Raw genomic sequence first — 6,535 nt, 5'->3', positions numbered from 1 at the left:
CTTCTGGGCAATGCTTGCGGAAACGGAAATAACATCCCCGCATAGCGGGAACGTCGAGAACTACGTTGTTTGAAGCTCCAGGATGGAATTGGTGGTTTTAACATAATTGATCACTATGTTCAAAACTACCAAAACCTCATGGAGAGTCCACACAAGTGGGACTCAACGCTCCTGACTTGCGAGGAGGTTACAGACCTACCCGCATCATACCCAAAGACCAAGCAGGAAACTCGGGAATTTCTGCAAGTGACAAGGACTTCCGCGGGAAGAATCCCCATGGAAAACCTTAAAAAACCCTTTTCAAAACCCTTTGCTTAAGTCCAAAAGTTCACCTCACTTTATTAAACACGCATGAGAAGAACATTGGACTGGGGGGACTTGAAGAGGTAGGTCCCAGCAGAGCCCAGTTGGACCCGCAAGACTCACCTCGAACAGGGACGTCTACGCAGAAACCAACTGGATCCGCAGGACCAACCATGCTCAGAGACGTGACGTCCTTACGCGCAGTACGCAAGCTGGTCCCGCAGGAAATGCCTCCCAATGGTGAAGGACTCCGCCTGTCCCCGCAGCCTCGGATACAAGCCATTAGGGAAGGCCACCCGCGCAGCAAGGCTACACGCACAAGGCACTTAGCTCTCAATCGTTCAGTGTCACCTGAAGGAATGAGCGAAGCCGGGAACAATCCCGCACAAGGGCGGGAGGGGGAATACTCCCGCCCAAATAAGCCAGTCCGTACGATACGGGAAGATCTTCTGTACTGTACCTAACGAGGTATGGGAAAAAGATCTGACTAAAGATACGACAGCTTATAGACAACAGTATGGCGAGCAGCATGCTCCTACACTGTATGTCACTATTAGCCGCTGCCTACTCACCAACTCTTGTCATACCACGTGCGTAGCTGGCAGTTGGTGGAAAAGGAATAGTATACAGCAGGCCTGGTCGCTATCAGCCGCTACCTACCCACCAACTACCAGCAGGGCACGTGCGTAGGCTACTGTTGGTGGAACAGGAACACTGTTGCAGCCGGCCATACCTCCTTGGAAACCTACCTTCGGCTATAAATACCACAAATGGTATGATCATCTTATCTTATCATATCTTATCACATTATCATCATATTATACCTGATATCTGCTCTAGCAATCTCTTAATATACTTTTATATTTAAAGAGCAATCTAGTCTGATTCTCACGCCGGAGGGTGGTCACAAGGAGGAACCCCCCCCCCTTCTCAGTGACGAGCTCACGGTGTCTGTTTTGCAGGTTATCAGAAGAACCATCTTCAAAGGGTCTAACCCCTCGTGGGAAACATCTATCTAACCCCCAGGTTACCAGTAATCTGTCCGGGGTCCGGTTAGTGTTTCTTCAGAGAGTGAGAGTGAGAGTGAGAGTGAGTGAGTGAGTGAGTGAGTGAGTGAATTAAATACGAGCTATCATATTCATGTGAGTTTTGGAATTTGTACAAGGTAGATCTAATCGCAAGCATGTTTTCCTCTTTTTTACTTTTCTTTTTTTTTTCTTTTTTTTTTTTGTGGTGTTGAATCAAAGGGACTTTGTGCTAATGTGTTGGTTAAATGCTTGTTTTTTAGATAGGGTTTAACTCCCTTATTTGTCCAATTAAAAAAAGACATATATAATTTACTAAGGAGTAAAGCTAAAGAGTTTGTGAGTTAAGATATTCATAAGGAATGAATATATATCCAAAGGTTTTTTTGCCTTGTTACAAATCGAATTGCCAAGACGAGTCATTTGAAAACACTGAAACTGAGAAGCGTATGATGTTGTAATAACTAATAAACAAGACTCAACCTTTCATCCTTTTTTTGAGTTATAACTAAACTTTGAGTTCTTATCGATACCACTTCAATGATATAAATATATTGGTTACACTTTAGTACCAAAAGTTAAGTTCTATCATGACAAAATCGCTAAAGACAAAAGAAAGAGAAATAACCACACATCCCACAAAATGAAATTGAAGGATGAAGTACACCAAAACTTAACATGCAATGTTTGCCATTAATGCATATTACCTACATGTAACATACATACAAACTTATTTATAACACTTCATTTAAACTCTATATTAGAAATAGTCTTAATGATTACATTATTGCTATGAAAGTACACATAAAGTTCAGATTGCATACAACAAGTTGCCGAATGGCTCCACTTGATCAACTTCTAGTCCCATAGTGATCGATAAGCTCCCATTGTTTATCAGGCTTGGGAACATGTAACACCAACCTAGTGATGGGATACTCGTACGCCCCATGAAGATTGGCCGCCCCACCCAAAGTTTGTTTCATGAAACGGGAGCTTCACCCAACTTACTACTACAAGACTCGTGTTGTAATTAAGCTTAGGCCTTGGACAGTCGTGTTCTTCTAGATAATCGAGTGCTGATCTTAGATAGTCGTTATTCATTCTCGCTAGAGCATCATGGATTTTACTTGCAGCGTACCATAAAGGTTTGGATTGAATGTCACCTGCTTTCGCTATAGCGTTGACTCTGAAGATAACATTCCCAAAAAAGCCTGGCGGAAGTGGTGGTTCCAAGCGGGCCCGCCCATCGACCTGGCAGTCAAACCTGGTTTCCACATCATCTGGAAGCCCATGAACTTTACACAAGCACTTCCAAATATGGGCTGAGAGAAGTTCAAAAGAGCTGTAGCTAATTGTGTTACCATTTTCCTTTGATTTTGACTTTAGCATATCAAGTTGATTTCGGGTAAGCTTAAACTTTGAGAAGACGGTTTTTGTTTCATCTAAGGGTGATTTCACTGTTGGATCTGGACGGTATTCTATGTGCTCAAAAACTGGTCTTGGTGGGTCTCGTGCACGGAGGAGTGTCCGGTCTATGAAGGCTTGGACAGTGATGTCAAGGCCAAAAGCCATATCGGACCATGTTTTGATGAAGTGCAATGCAGACATCCCATCCTGGACGCGATGGTGCATCGCAAGTCCTAACGAAACTCCACCACATTTGAAGCGAGTTACCTACTCAAAGACATTTGTTACACACACACACACACACATAAATGTGAATATCAAGTAAACTATTAATTTATACATACATACATACATGTAACACACACATAAATGTGAATATTAAGTAAACTATTAATTTATACATACGTACGTACATACATAATTGTGAATATTAAGTAACATGTTAATTTATACCTGCAAGTTCATGAGAGGATATGATTCAATTCCCAGAGAGCAATCTTCAACCACCGGAATGAGTTTCAAGTAATCCGGTGTGGGAGCAAAATCACCACCAAAATCATCAATAACACCATCCGATTCGGCTTCCCGAAACAACGCCCCTTGTCCTTGACAATCGATCTCATCCCGGCCATCTTCGCCATGTCTAAGTCGTCCCGCCAATGGGTAAAACGCAACCAACGCCCTGCTCAAAGCGTCCTTCATAACTTTGGTATCAAAGAAGTTGGGAGCACCATTGGGCTGGTAAAAATACACTGTAAGTGTATATTCGCTGAAGACATTGAGATCAAGGCTAGAGAGCCATAGCTTTGTCATTGGTGTCTCTTCAGATGGCTTCACCATCGTTGATTCTCTTTCCACCTTCATTTTTATCTGTGTTACTTAACAAATGATGTTCTTAAACTTCAGCCTCAGTTATATAGAGTTAACTTGAGGTGTATACCCCATGCTATAATTAAAATTTGAAAAAGTTGGGTGAAAATGGTCTACATGAGCTGGTAACAACACACTGTAGGGATAACAAGTTAGATCAAATATATCAGCACGAATATTTATGTTAATTCAACTTCAGCCTTACTTATAATAAAGATGTGGAGTTTAATTGAGACATGTATATGTATATCCTGTATTGATGCCTTTCAATGTATGCATGCATGTATATGTATATGTATATGTAATATGTTAACGTACGAATATTTATGTTAAGTTTTATGCTTAATTTATTTTACTTCATACTCTATAATCTTCGTATTAAAAGAAGTTAAAAAGAGTAAGAATGACATAAACTTTGGAGCTAAGAAACTATGCTAGCTTATATCTAAGTAAGTATATAGCCTAAATTCTAATCTTAGGAAACTATATAGTAATATATATTTAGTATTAGAGATTTCCTTCGGGGCATTCTCGTTGAGAAATTCAAGAAAAGGTTTTTCAATTAGATATAAAACCTGTAATACTTTCTTTTTTAGTTGATGGGAATATATTACTTATCTGAGGCCTTTTCTTGATGTAGATGGGAGTGATAAATAAAGCTAGAATATATTCTTGGATGACTAATTATTATTATTATTATTATTATTATTATTATTATTATTATTATTATTATTATTATTATTATTATTATGTGGGAGACTAACTAAAAATGTAAAAGGGGTTTAGGCATTGGCAAATATTTAAGGTTCACGAAGAATCCTAATTCTTTGTTGGTGAGGGTCCATAAAGGTCATTTTTGATTAAAAATTAAGATAGTTTGTCTTAATGCATTAAAAGGAATAGTAATTTGGGATGAGATTGTTGAAATTGAACAAAGTATTATTGTAAAAGTAGGTCAAGAAGACCGAATACTCACTGAGTGACCGCTACAAGATCTGATGCTAAAATGACTTTCTTTAACTCTGCTACTTACGTAGAATTGATCAAAGCTGCCCATTCTCATCCAGAACTGGATATAGTCTGTTAGCTCAAGTCGATTTGTACTTTAAATAAATATATAATTCATATGTATATAATATTAAAGAATAATCATTATTTTTTAGTTAATCATTACCAATTTTTTGAAAGCTTTAAAATTTAATTATATATATATATATATATATATATATATATATTAGCTTTTATCCCCCTCGTATTATGGGGTTATTTTACATTTTCGTTTCTAATATTTTTATATTATTTTGGATTTTAATTTTATTTATTGTATGGAAGTTAATAATATGCTTATGATTTGATAATAAAAGAGTTTCACAAATAAATGAGATGTTATAACCCAGTTTAAAAGCTATATAGGTTTGATGAGATCCATGACCCGCTTATTTTTTTACTATAAAATTGTTTCTTAATTACATTTAATATCTTTTTTAAAAAATCAAATATTTATAATTAGTATATCCTATTTTATAGAATTTTCATATCAAATATTTGGTGAGATTAATTTTTAATTTAATGAGATGTTATAATCAGTTAAAGGGCTATTTGGGTTTGTTGAGACCCATACCCGTTGTTACACCCCCACCAAAGGTGGCGGAACATGTCGGGGTGCAATGGATTGCCCAAGAACACAAGACACTATTTAATTGACAATATTTAAACAACTCATTCACTTCATTTAATCATCAAAAGCAACACAACATCGTTCATACAAAATGACACCAATGCAAGAATTTAAATTGTTCATTCTTCAAATAACCTAAATGGCCTCAAATAAAATAGCGTCTTCAAACTCTAATCAACCAATAATCAAACCTGTTACAACGCATAAAATATAATTTGTCAACACGAATGTTGGTGAGCAATTTCATAGTTTTGAGTATATATAATATGAGGCAAAATCCACAACTCGTATATGAAACTATAAATAAAAACAACAATTGCGGTATATAAATCATAAATAAATGAGGATCTTTTCTAATGGTAACAGCCGACATACTAGGATAAAGAGGCCCTATTCTACTAGCACAAGGCTAAGATAGTTAGGGGTGCGTATGATCATACTTATTGAGGCTCAACTACAACATTTTTTCACACCATAAATCATATATTCCCCATAAAATATATAATTTATGACTTTGCTTACTCGCTGATTACATTTCGGGTCTCTAATATTTACCGTGTTGCGTCCAATGCATATGTTGGGTATTGTAGTGCATTATAATGTGTAGATTTCATGAAATGGAATTGTATATAAAATGAATGTTCTTCTCTACCGTAAATGACTAGAATGAAATGTAATTAAACTAATTAACTCGTAATTAGGATTTTTGGCGATGATTACATCACTAGGATTTACCGATAATTTTGTCGGGTGTCACATTCTCCCCTTGTTTAGGAAAATTCGTCCCGAAATTTAGTTATGCCGGCTCTTTAATTAAGCGGTTTATGAAGAAATGTGTTATTTGAGGCATGTGAGAAAATTATGTATGTATGTATACATATAATATGTGTATACTTATAAAATTATGTATGTATGTATGTATGTATGTGTACTTATAATAGTTTGTAAATAAACCGGTTAATAGACCGGTGCAACTGGTAACAAGAAACAATGGTTACCCCGTGTATTGGTTACATTATAGAATGGCCTTATGGACCGTTTTACAAATTTACAATGGGCTTTTGTGAATAACCGTTGTAAATTTACTGTAGTTCACTAGTTTTTTCCCGTCTTTTGTGAAACTAAAACGCCAATTAGGCTACAATAAATTCTTTATCCAACTTCAAACACTTCTCATCTCTGTTTCACTCAAACAAAACCCTAACACTCATGTTTCAAGACGATGGCTTACAACGAATCTAGACAAACTTTT

The 6,535-nt window shown here is 36.6% G+C and overlaps 1 pseudogene across 1 annotated transcript; it reads right to left on the bottom strand.

Moving 5' to 3' along the window:
• Positions 1–1,942: 1,942 nt before the first annotated feature.
• Positions 1,943–3,651, bottom strand: LOC143545392 (shikimate O-hydroxycinnamoyltransferase-like; annotated as a pseudogene). Its single transcript, XR_013137419.1, has 2 exons — positions 3,189–3,651; positions 1,943–3,002 (listed from the first exon to the last, which is right to left on the bottom strand). The product of XR_013137419.1 is annotated as a shikimate O-hydroxycinnamoyltransferase-like (transcript).
• Between the last annotated feature and the right edge of the window lie 2,884 nt (positions 3,652–6,535).

The sequence above is a fragment of the Bidens hawaiensis genome, unplaced genomic scaffold, assembly GCF_021521415.1.
Source record: "Bidens hawaiensis isolate Kalapana, Puna unplaced genomic scaffold, B.hawaiensis_p1.1 tig00013943_1, whole genome shotgun sequence".
NCBI classification, from domain to species: Eukaryota; Viridiplantae; Streptophyta; class Magnoliopsida; order Asterales; family Asteraceae; genus Bidens; species Bidens hawaiensis.
The sequence above is the reverse complement of the archived record's forward strand: the minus strand, read 5'-3'. Positions and strand labels throughout refer to the sequence as shown.